Source organism: Dreissena polymorpha, chromosome 10 (assembly GCF_020536995.1).
Source record: "Dreissena polymorpha isolate Duluth1 chromosome 10, UMN_Dpol_1.0, whole genome shotgun sequence".
Classification (NCBI taxonomy): Eukaryota; Metazoa; Mollusca; class Bivalvia; order Myida; family Dreissenidae; genus Dreissena; species Dreissena polymorpha.
The window spans coordinates 31,087,149-31,099,822 of record NC_068364.1 but is presented as its reverse complement, the minus strand read 5'-3'; the positions used below and the strand labels follow the sequence as shown (position 1 = coordinate 31,099,822).

At 34.7% G+C, this 12,674-nt stretch overlaps 1 protein-coding gene and 1 long non-coding RNA gene across 2 annotated transcripts in view; one reads left to right on the top strand and one right to left on the bottom strand.

Annotated features, from left to right (window-relative positions):
- The window catches only part of LOC127847624 (uncharacterized), a 108,458-nt gene that overhangs the window by 24,621 nt on the left and 71,163 nt on the right, over positions 1-12,674 (bottom strand). The gene's annotated exons all lie outside the window — the stretch shown is intronic.
- On the top strand, positions 7,177-11,688 carry LOC127847637 (uncharacterized). Its single transcript, XR_008034091.1, has 5 exons — positions 7,177-7,256; positions 7,657-7,779; positions 8,075-8,245; positions 8,496-9,357; positions 9,636-11,688. It is a non-coding gene; the product is annotated as an uncharacterized LOC127847637 (long non-coding RNA).

The window sequence follows — 12,674 nt, the reverse complement described above, 5'->3', positions numbered from 1 at the left end:
CCCGGTCGGCCGACCCCTGCCAAACAAAATAATTTTTTGCCAAGTTTGGAAAAGTACCAGTCCCAGCCCAATAGAGAAAAGTGTGTGCAAAAAAACTGATATTGGGAAATTTTGCATCTTGAATTCTTCAGATTGGGATTTGTGTGTATTTGATTTTTTGCTCACAAATACTTTTAAATTGATAACTAAATGTTGTCAAGTTGCCAATATTATAATTACATAGGTTCAAGCCATAAGGCTGCATAGGAAAAATAACTTAATGTTGTATTTTATTTATAACAATTGTTTTAAACCTGCATTTGGGATTTTTTGGACAGCAGTTGGGAAATTTACATTTTTGTCACACTTTGGAAAGTGCCGTTTTCCGGAACTTTAAACAGAAGGAAACAAATCTCTTCCAAGTTTAATGAAGGTTGGAAATAAATGAGGCCACTAGACTGTATACAAGTTTTACTCACAGTATATAGTTACCCAGTTTTTGAGCCGTTGTGACCCAGTTTAACACTCAAGCAATAAATCACAAGATACTAATCTGACCAAGTTTCATGAAAATAGGGAAAAAAAGTGACCTCTAGAGTTTCCACAAGCTTTTCCTTTAATTTGGCCTTGTGAACTACATTTTGATCTCAGGCGATACAGTCTGTAGATAGTCTAAGCAAATGACCTTCAGAGTGTTCACATGTGTTACTACAATTTATTATAAGAAATACTGCAATTGTAAATGGACCATACACATTTGTACTCAGTTGAGATATCATAAGACCAAATGTTGTAATCATGTATCATAATGATTGGCACAACAATTATTGAGTGTTCAGAAGGTTTCACTATAGGCATACCAGGAAAACTGTCATGCCCCCTGGTGGCCAATTATTTCAATGGACTGGAACTATGCATGGGCATATAAAAACCTTGAGACAAACATTTAAAACGTTTCATTAAGATTGGGCATTGTATGTAACATCACCATGTTTCAATATAACCATATAAGAGAAACTGCTCAACTCACTTGTGGCTATGTTTTTAAACAGCCCGTTACCGCTTTCGTACTCGACCGAGATTTCATTGGGAAACATTTTCTGACAAATTTGCATGAAGATTATGAATAAATGTGCCCTAAACTGAGTTAAAATGGCAAATTGTAGACAAACAGCGCACAACAGACAAAAGCGGATCATAGAAGCTCACCATGTGCTTTGTTATGCGCAGGTAAGCTAAACATGTATATCACGTCATCTACAAAATACTCTTCTCTCATTGGCTGTTTGACGTCACATGCTGACCCCATATATTCTATGTGGTGTCAGTAGACTATATGGGGCAGACTTTACGGGGCAGTAAAAACTTCATTTGTATATGGGGCAGTAGAAACATTAAAATTTGTTAATTGGATGAGATGAGATGGAAAGTAGTTGTCGTGATAAAATAGTTACGGGGTTAGTTACTGACCCGATAAGGAATATACGGTTCTGTGGAAAACTATATCGGGGCTTGGCCTTCGATCTCGCCCCGATATGGTTTTCTACAGAACCGTATATCCCATATCGGGTCAGTAACTTTCCCTGTAACTATTAATAGTGTGCATAATAAATCAACATATTTATCTTGGAAATTACAAACTGGTATTCAGTGGAATGAACGCTGCAATTTTAAGAAGAAAAATATACCCAACAGATGTTTTGCTAGAAAAAAGTGTAAAAATGCCGTGCAAAGAACGTAGTTACATGTATTACCTTAATACTTACATGTAAACATTTGTAAATGGTATTGGTGTATAACAAAGCACATTATTTAAACTGTAGTTTAAACATTCCATGGATGCTTATTATCAAACTGACATCATGTAACCTTTGTGTCAGGACTTCTTGCTTGAGAATATGTAACCTTTAAGAGAACACTTACCTTTTGAATCTGAATGATAACAATTTATTCCTATACAAATAATCTGTTTCAAGAAAGAACACTAAGTACTATGACCCAGGTACGTATCTTTATGTGGGAAAATAAGATTAAAAACATCATATGAAATTGCATTTCACTACAAGAATTTAGCCTAAAAACATTTTCAATGGAACCTCTTTGAACAACTCAGGAAATCAGATTTAAGCAGAAACTTTTCCTTTCAAACGGCAGGCATTTGCAAAACATAATACCAAAGTGAAAAATATTCTCTGTGGCGTTGCACGTATCCTTACACAGGGTGTTTAGAATTCTGGATGAAATTCTTTTTTCATATTAAGCCTTGTATGTGGTAAACTCAGTATAAAAGTAGCATTTCAGATGTCATTAGACCCCAGAAGATGGCTTCTTTATAAATGTGTATGGAAATTGTTTGACCCCTTGAATGTCTATGTCGGATAATTCTTAGTCTTTGGGCACATAAAAGCCTGTCGGTACATGCGTGAACCTTGTCAGCAAGCATCAGTCTGCATTATATACTCTATTGCTTGTGATCTGAACAATTGGGAACATTTTAAGGTTTTCTATTTACATCTTAAATCAGTTCTAGATCACTGAAAGTGTTATCAAACTGTTTTATTCTAAATTTTCTGGATAAGTGATTAAGTGCTCAATTAGAGCTGACCATCGTTAGTTAGTATTGTTGTATATCATGAAACATTTTATCATAACATGTACTGGCCCTTTATCGTCCATGTAATAGTACTGGTGACATACCCACCAACTTTAAATCAGAGTATGCACAATCACAGACTTTTCATATTTCAACAAGCTAATAAATCCAATCCCATATTGTAGCCATCTTAGTTTGAGATAAAAAGAGATAAATATTCAAAGTCAACAATCTGGCCTAAGATGTTTAAACAATAAATGAAGTTGATAACCCAAAATGTCCTATGGACGTTCAAACATTTAACCTGTTAATTCATGTCAGGTGATTTTATCACAAGATATCATTCATATAGGTGAAGTGGATGTTAGATAATTGAAATATTTTCTGACTTTATCTATTGGTTTTTCCATTTATAGAACATCGGATGATTAAACTATTTGTACTTTGCCCTAGCATGTGATATACAGATAAAGGTTACAAAATATTTGTCTGAGAAGCAGTCAATATTATTGTGAATGCAATCTTTGGGTTGATTTTAATGTCATACTGGACACACTGATCCCAATAATAAAATAGAACAAGCTAAGCAGTTCTTACAAATTCAATAAATTACATGTCAAAATATTGACTAAAATATGGCCACAATATGTTTTGTTTCATATTCATGTTTAAATATAATATTCACTACAAACGCGTCAAAATGATCTCAATGGAATATGGCTCGGTATAGCCTCTTAAACTTGGATCAAGTAAGAAAGGTCTTAAATATAATTAGATTTTCAAATATGAAAAATGTTGGTTGATTTGAACTTTGATTAAATCAATATATGAGTTGAATGTTCAAAGTGCCCAGAACATGTGGTTTTAAGAACACTTGTTGATCTTATTCTGAACATTTCAGGAGTATGAAACATTTCTGCTGGGTTTTGTTATGTCCAACATTTACTCTATTATGAGTGTGGCCCAGCTTGTGTTGAGTTTCCTGGTAGAAGAGGTACCAGTCACTACTAGAAAGGTACGTTAAGTTATTTTAAGCCTATTTTATTTGAGCTTGAATGCATCGAACAACTAAGGCTTAGTGAAACACTGTTGAGTCTTTTCCTGGAGAGATCCAGCCTTGGTGTCTTTGGGGGAGATCTGAAGAAACCTCCCATGGTGGGGATGAAACCTGTGACCTCCCGCTTGCTAGGCGGACACCATATCTGCTATGCGATAGCGACCAATCAATAAATATATTAATTTGATAAGAATTTGTAATTTTAAAATATTTTATCAGCATTCTGGGAAAACTGGACTTAAACTGTGCACGGTTAGCACAAGCTAATAAGGGATAACACTTCCCGCCTACACTGGAGTATGGTTTAGAAGAGATCTTCTTTATATGAAAAAGTCGGTAAAAGCGGAAAGTGGTGTCCCTGATCAGCAGGTGCGGGCTTATTGAGGACGACATTTTATACAAATGCATTAAGTCCCATTTTCCCAGATCAAGGCTCAATTATTGCTTCAGATCTGTTCTGACATCATCCAACATAGTTATAACTGGTAACTATCTTACAATAAAATGAATGTTTTTGCACTGGTTTAATCAGTATTTTCCCTAACCTAACCAAGTCAATCATATCAAGTAAAAAATTATTTATGAATTCAGTTTTCATTCTGAGTAAAACACACTGTTGCATCAAAGGTATAGTATAAAATGTTATCAGTAAATTAGGGCCCTAAAAAACTCATACCATTGTTACTTTGTACCAGCGATTTTTTTTGCCTAATTGGGAAAAGTACCAGAACCGTTTAAATTGGGAAAAAGTAGCTCAAAAAACCTGAAATTTGAAAATACACGGCGTGAAATCTTCAGATTTGGAATAATGGGTCTTTTTAATTGCTTCATATAAATTGCACGAACCAATTTATATATTCATTTCATCCCTTTTGGTTTGAAATATTTAGTTTCAGTGCTACTTGTGTCCACACAGGCTAATCTGGGAAGACACTTTTTGCATAAAAAAAAATTTCGGCAGGAAGAGGCTTCCTTCAAAATACAAATTCAATTCACGCCAAAAGTGTTATTCCTTATTAGCTTCTACAATCCACACCGGCTAATCCGGTATGACAATTTTGCACATGCATTAAGCCCAGTTTTCCCAGAATGCGGCTCAATTAACTCTCAATTATTCTCCCCGAAGCCATGTCCAGAGACAAGTGACTCCTTCTTTTCAAGGTTGTGCTTTCAATGGATACAAAGGTGAGTTTATACTGTGAGCCTCACTCTGGGAAAACAGGGCTTAATGCATGTCTGTAAAGTGTCGTCCCAGACCAGCCTGTGCAGTCGGTAAGGCTCATAAGAGACGACACTTTCCGCCTAGATAAGATTTTCTTGTAAAAGAGAATTTTCATAAAATTCCATAAAAGCGGAAAGTGATAACACATTTCGCACATGCACTAAGACCCGTTTTCCCAGAGCGCTGCTCTTTTGAAGTGTTCTTAGATTTTGTATTGTTTATTAATACAATGTTGTAGAATGTATCTAACAGGGCTACAGAGAAAAAAAGGGAAATAGTTGAGATTTCTGTGTAATCAGTCGAGGTCTTTTATCTAATGCTCTACTTCAGCTTGAAGAGACATGTCAGTGATTACGCATAATTCACTGTTCAAATATTGAAAGATAACATTGAAAATTACAGATAATTTTTAAGTTTTGGAGGATGTGACATGATGTGGCGTCATTGCTGATTATACGGTACGCTTAAAGTGGTTATATCTTCACTCCGTAATCATGGGACAAGACCCAATGTTATGTACGGAGCACAAACTATCACAACTACATCAATGTTTCATGTTGCTTTAAATGTTCTGCAAAGAAAATGTTTGTATCAAAATACTCCATAACCATTGTGCCCCATATGGCGAGAACTAAGATTTATTTTAAGTTATATTAATATTTGCATTTATGATTTCTTCTTGTAAATGTTATAATCTTTTAAAATAATGTATGATGTTTTTTCTGATTAATTTTAAAATTCTGTGTTGAGCGTAAATACGAAGGGAAATTTTGTAAAATAGTATTGACCCTAAAAACTTACAGCTTTCGAAGCGCCTGTAATACGTTTCGTATTTGTGTATGATATTTGGCTTATTTGCATCGATGTGTTAATATGTATTATAATTACATTTAATAAAACAAAAATCAAACACTTTCGTGAAATGTATTGAAATCAAATAACATTTTAACATAACCTGATAGAGGTTTTAACTCACAGAACTCATCGAAACAATTAAGCTCAATCTAACACTTTGAAAGTACGACCGCATTCATCAAAAGCGGAGAAAACGATTTTATTGAATATTATTTTCAGATATTTGTATTGTGCTACTTGCAGCTATTTTATCACAAGCATGTAAGTGTTTCAGTGATTAGATTACCTTTCATAAAATATCTAAGACTCGTGCATTTTCTTTAACCATATTAATTGAAGTGTTGTAATAGTATATGCAATATAATAAAACATCAATTTAACGTGTTAACTGAGATGTATTTGATTTTATCTGACCCCCGTGTAACATATGTGACAGTAACGAATAAATTCTACATAATATCCCGAAAATATTCTCCTGTCCGTCGGCGTGGCCTATTTGCTAGTGGGTTCGCTTGAGCAGCGGGAGTTCGAAAATTTGATTTCCTCGGGACACGCTCTGAAAGGACTGTTTGCCTTTCGAGAAGCCCGTTAAATCGATAGTACCGATTTTCTTACTGCTGGAACCCGGTACAAATGATAGGAATCTGGAGTAGAGTTCATCAGTAAAGGAGTATCATAAGTCAAACTGTTCATCCTTTAATCGGAACTGGTGACACTATAATAAATAAATCCTAGAATGAAACGCTTTTGTTTCTGATGCATATGGCTACTATTAAACAATGATCAAACTACTCTTGTCGACAATGCAATATCAAGCTACCTTGTTTGTGCTTAATTAATTATCCACTGTCAGAGTGTGCTATTTTCTACATGAGAAATTTGCTCATAGCAATAAGTGATGGAAACAATGTGTGGTTTTAAATGGTCGTAGTAACATTTCGATGCTGTTTCATCAGTTGAAAGTACTTGGTGCCAATAAGTTTGCTTATCCCGTGTTTATGTCACGATAGCTTTGTACTTCGTTAATGCTTTTTGGCAATGAGAAATGTTGGACACATAACTGATGGTATCAATATCATTGTTCTTGTATGTATGTTGCAAAGTTCAAGAACTATGTATGCTGTGTAACGCGTTCTAGAACAATAATATATGGATTATTCAATATAATTGTTCTATTTGCATTTTGAATACATTGCTTTTATATATGCTTCAGTAAGAATATGTATCAAAAAACTAATTTGCATCATTGTATCAATAAGAAATGTTAAATTGCAAAACTGATTTATGTCATTGATTGGTTATGCGATTAATTTCCGTGATTGCTGCAATATAATGTTTATATTAGAGGGCAATTAAGGCGATTCTTAAAGCTATTTATTTCATGATAGGCTTTTCATCTATTGATCTGCAATAAAAAAAATGCCTATGCGTCGTTTTCATCTTTAACATACAAATGTGTGTACATTTTTTAGATGCGCTTGAATGCTACGACTGCCGAAATGTCACAGATACGAACCTGCAACCGAACGGTCACGAGCTATCCACGTTAAGTAATTTCATATTCTTACTTAGAAGTACATAAGAGATAGTTTAACATTTAGTTTGTGTTTCTCAAGAAATGTTGTCAATTGATTCCATAGAGATTGAATATGTTTACAATCCCTGAAAAGGTATTCTATTGTTTCAATATGTTCACTACATATATCACATAGATTTGTGTTGGATAGGTTGCACTTAAAAAGATGTTTATTTGTAGCTATGATTCTCTGGCTGTATTTATATTGAAAGTGTCTCAGTTTGCGATCAAAGTTTATTTGATGACGTGTATTATGCTGTCGTGAGACTGTCGGTGTCATTTCAATGTTTATTAAACATGTTCTATATATTGAGGTATATTTATTCTGATCAATGCTTATTATTCAAAACATTCCAAGACACATGAATTTTCAGCAAGAAATTGTGTTGACGATCCGTCCGTCGATTGTGCGAAGATGGATTCCATATTCAACGTGTGTGCCGATATTCAAAAAGCGAAATTGGTTTGCCCGAGGTTTTGCAACCTCTGTAACGTGGGTAAGGGAGTTAGTGATTACGACAATTGTGTTGCTTGATTGTTTAGGTAACATTTCTGCCCAAAACAATTTTTATTAAGAATACTTTTATTGCATAAAATGATGAAATGATAATAGATTTTGCATTACCTGGTTTATAAAGTGCATTTACCCGTTTTGTATAATCTTCCTAAAGATAAGTATTTATATCTGGCTCTTAAACAACAAGAATTCTAAAATATTTCCATTCAAATTATTTAATAAAACGTTGAAAGTAATATGAGACATATAGCATTACTGTTATACAATCATGCAAGTTGATGGACATTGGAACTGGTTGTCCTCTTCGAGCGGATGTAACGTCACGTGCGCAAATGGAACTCAAGCACGTCATTGAATTTGCACCGATCCTGCACCTTACAATGGTGGACTGGACTGTGTGGGAACAGGAACTGAGAGTCAGACGTGCATTATGGATTCGTGTCCTGGTAAAATATAACCATTTACGTTTTAAAAAAAGATCACTCATATAAATATTAAAGCGACACAATGACCGGTTCCACTAATTTTCCCAAATAAAAGCTCATTATGTAACAATTTACCGTGGTTTACTTGTAATGAATTTTTAAAATTATAAAACACTTTATTGCCAAACAGGTAAACCGCAAAAATCAGTCGAAATGAGATACGTTTACTCACATGCTATATATGTAATCATTTCTTTGTTCAATGGGCCAGTGGGCACCATCGGGTTCATGCTCAGTTACATGCGACATTGGCATGCAGAGACGGGTCGGATCGTGTGACAACCCATTACCGACAAAAGGTGGGGACAATTGTTTGGGAGATTCCAGAGAGGACCGAATATGCCTCGCTACAGGATGCACGGGTATGTACCGGCGGATATGTATTTGATGATTTTCTCAACTGAAACGTTCACCAGAATTATTATTTTATTTATAATTGAGCATATTCTTTTAAACGAAAACACATAAGTGCATGTATCAATTAGCAAAGCAAATAATAACTAAAACCAAATATAGCATCCTCTAAAAAATAATTATCTTCCCGCTTGATGACCGTTGCCATGATAACACCCACATTTTGTACAGCAATCGCCACACGAGTCGTCATATTTATGAAATGTATGTGTATATTTTTCCGTTTGTATTGTATTCCTTATGACTGATTGTATGGATTGGTAGCGTACATGTTTTCGTCGTTTGTTTCTATATAAAAGTTCAAAGACCTGTGTCATAATGAACACCTAACAACATCTACTTTAAGCTGCTTATTACCACAGCGTTGTGTATGAAAAAGTCCATATAAAAACACACACACTACGACGTTTGGTCGACAGCATGGGACTCGGTTCGGTATTAATATAAATCACGTCGGATATTATGCACACGTTTGAGTACTTTTTTTTTTGATGGACATTGGTTGGCGTGGGACAACTGGAGTTCCTGTTCTGCGTCGTGTGGCGGAGGGCGTTAAACTAGATACAGAGCATGCAATAATCCACTTCCGTCTCTTCTTGGCCGTTACTGTGATGGCCTTCCACAAGACATTGGGATCTGTAACGGTGCTTCTTGCACAGGTATTGCAATTATTCGTCAACAATGATATTAAAATACTTTCTATGTGGCTGCTAATGTCACATGTACACAGATTTTATTAATTGATTATAATACGTGTGATGGTTGATAAAGAAAAAAGGCCAGTGATATGGAAACAATTAAAATACTAAATTTTACACTCTGATAATAGTTGGGTTACATGAAATCTTGTACAAAAATGCATACGTCTATTTTGAATGTATTTAATTTCATAGTGTGGTGCATTGTTTGCTTGCAGTATTAATATTATGTATTTCAGGTTATGATATCGTATTTTTTGTTGACCAACCAGCCATGCCAGGTTGTTGGTTATCAAAAGACTATACATACAAAACATGTCGTGCGGAATTTGGTAGATATAATTCACACCCAAATTATCAATTTAGTCTTCAAGAAGCAACGTTTACGGAAGCCAATTCATGAGTGTATATGTTTACATGGACTTTTATCATATCACAGACTCATAGCTGTCAACGAGTGTCTTGTGACCTAAATAAAAACTACCATTTACTGTCGACAATTGCGATCGATACAACTAACACTAGGGTAGAGTCTAGTGTACTGGTATACATGTCAAAAAAAGATTACGTGAAATTGGACATATGTGTTTGTCACAATTCAAATCGTGGAAACCTCATACTCGCCAGACCACTCGACAGCCGATCCACATTAACGGGCATTTTTATGCATTAGTTAAGATGCACATTTTGATTATTTCGTCATTATTAATATACAGGATGGGTAATATGGAATGATTCACTATGCTTAGAATGTTTCTAAATCAGTATATTTATTGTTGATCATGCCGAAACATTTTTAACAGCTGCATTATTTCTTGAGAGTTTTAATTATTTTGCCGTTTTGTGTTTTTGCTTTTCATGTACTAGTTCACTGACTTTGAATGTTATTCCGAAACACGGGACATTAAAGTATCGCAAATTAAATCAAATGGTGCATTTATTAGTCCAATACTTTAAAATTAAATTATGATTTCTTCTTATCAAAATATACTTTGTCACTGTGGCATTTATCTTGTTAAACATTATGGTTTGAATTGACACAAATTGTGCCCACATTTGTTCTTTCCAGCAGCTTTCTAAATTGCAATTATTATGAATGCCATTCTGGTTCGATAGAACAGAGACCTGAGCGTATAAGAAGTTTTAACGCAAACAATGCAAGACAAATGATTCGCTGTATTGTGTGCAAATAATGAGACCCAGTCGTTTAAGATGTTTTAATGCAACCGATGCAAGAGAAATGATTCGCTGTATTGTGTTCACATAATGAGACCCAGGCGTATAAGAAGTTTTAACGCAAACAACGCAAGATAAATAATTTGCTGTACTGTGTTTACATAATCATTTTCACCTTAACGACTGAACGATGTATTCACCGAATTCGCAATAATTTTGTACTTATGTCACTATTGTTAAACTGCTTTCGCGAACCATTGTACGTCTGCTTTCGCAGCACTGTGCATATATATGTATGCTTTAATACTAATACATAATTGAGATAGACGTGTCAGTACTGTTGCACATAAACTTTGAAATGATATGACCTTAAATTATAATAAAGTGTGTCACTACACACTTTGACGCCAGATTTGAAAACGTATTTGTTTATGGATTACAATAGTTTGTTTTGAAATATTAAGTAACAAAAGTACTAAAATTGACATTAATTCCCATACTGACTTTTGGTGGTAAATTGTATACGTTTGTGAAAATGCATTATGTTCAGAACATTTAGATGTCTTCTGTTAAGAACCAACGTTGGGTTTTAGCCCTCTGATGACCATCTCATACACTATTGTATGTGTATGTATACATTACTGCAAAATGTTGTTTATTCTCACAACATTGATTTATTTTTGTACAACGCCGTTGAAATTGTATTTAGAAACAGAGATAGGAAAACAAACACGTTTCAAAAATAAACACCCAAGCTTTGAATAGATCGTTTCAATGTGATTCTTCAAGCGTCTTTCACGTTCACGCTTATTGTTGTGTTGCATGCATTGTCCTGGATTGCATAGAATATTGTTTGCTCGATTAAAATGTGTATTTTCAACAATAAGTTTGGTTTCAATTAAATGTTATTCCATTGTATGATATTAAGCAATAATAAAAACTCTTTATTTAAAACAGAAATAACGCTTCGTACAAAATATACTTAAAACTACAGGCAAGTATCAGTTTTGGCATAGAACTATAACATATTTTTAAATAAATGACAATTAAATTTTTGTTGTTCTTGTTTGTCAATTATCTTGTACAATTTAAGGTGTTGTCTTAGTGATGTAATTATCAGACATTTTGTAATTATATTGTTTATCTCATAAACGCCGTCTAATTTTTACCCCGTTTGTCACTTTTTAGTTTAACATTTTTTATGTCCCCCACCTATAGTGGGGGAATACTGTTTTTGCCCTGTCTGTTGGTTTATTTGTGTGTTTGCGTCAAACTTTAACATTTGCCATACCTTTTGCAATATTAAAGATAGCAACTTCATATTTGGCATGCATGTGCATCACATGGAGCTGCACAATTTAGAGTGGTGAAAGGTCAAAGTCAAGGTCATCATTCAAGGTCATAGGTCAAATATATGGGTAAAAATCGCTTATTTAATGTACACTTTTGCAACATTGAAGATAGCAACTTGATATTTGGCATGCATGTGTATCTCATGGAGCTGCATATTTTGAGTGGTGAAAGGTCAAGGTCAAGATCATCCTTCAAGGCCAAAGGTCGTTTATATGGGGACATATTGTTTCACAAACACACCTTGTTGAACTTAACCATTACGGCCCTCTGGCAAATAAGCTCGGGCGGTTATATCGGCAGCGGGACGATTATAGGCGCATCTTTGTTGTCTTAGTGTTAAAACTATAACCAATGGGATTGGCATCATATACGATCGCGATTTGATTGGTGAATATCATATAAACAAATTTGAAAAACTCTGTGATCTAAATTGGCGTATTAAATAATCTTGCGCAGCGTTCTCGTTAATTGAGTCGTTTTCTGAGAAAACTGGGCATAATGCATGTGCGTAAAGTGCAGTCCGCACAGGCTAATCAGAGACGACACTTTCCGTTTTTATGACATTTTTCGTTGCAATGAAGTCGCTTCTTAGCAAAAATCCAATTTAGGCGGAAAGTTTCGTCCCTGATTAGCCTGTGCGCACATGCTTATGCCCAATTTACTCAGAACGCGCCACATATTTCACTCACAGTTTCTATTACATTGTCCAATAAAATATAAAGAAGTGAAACTCCAGCTGTTTGAGCAAT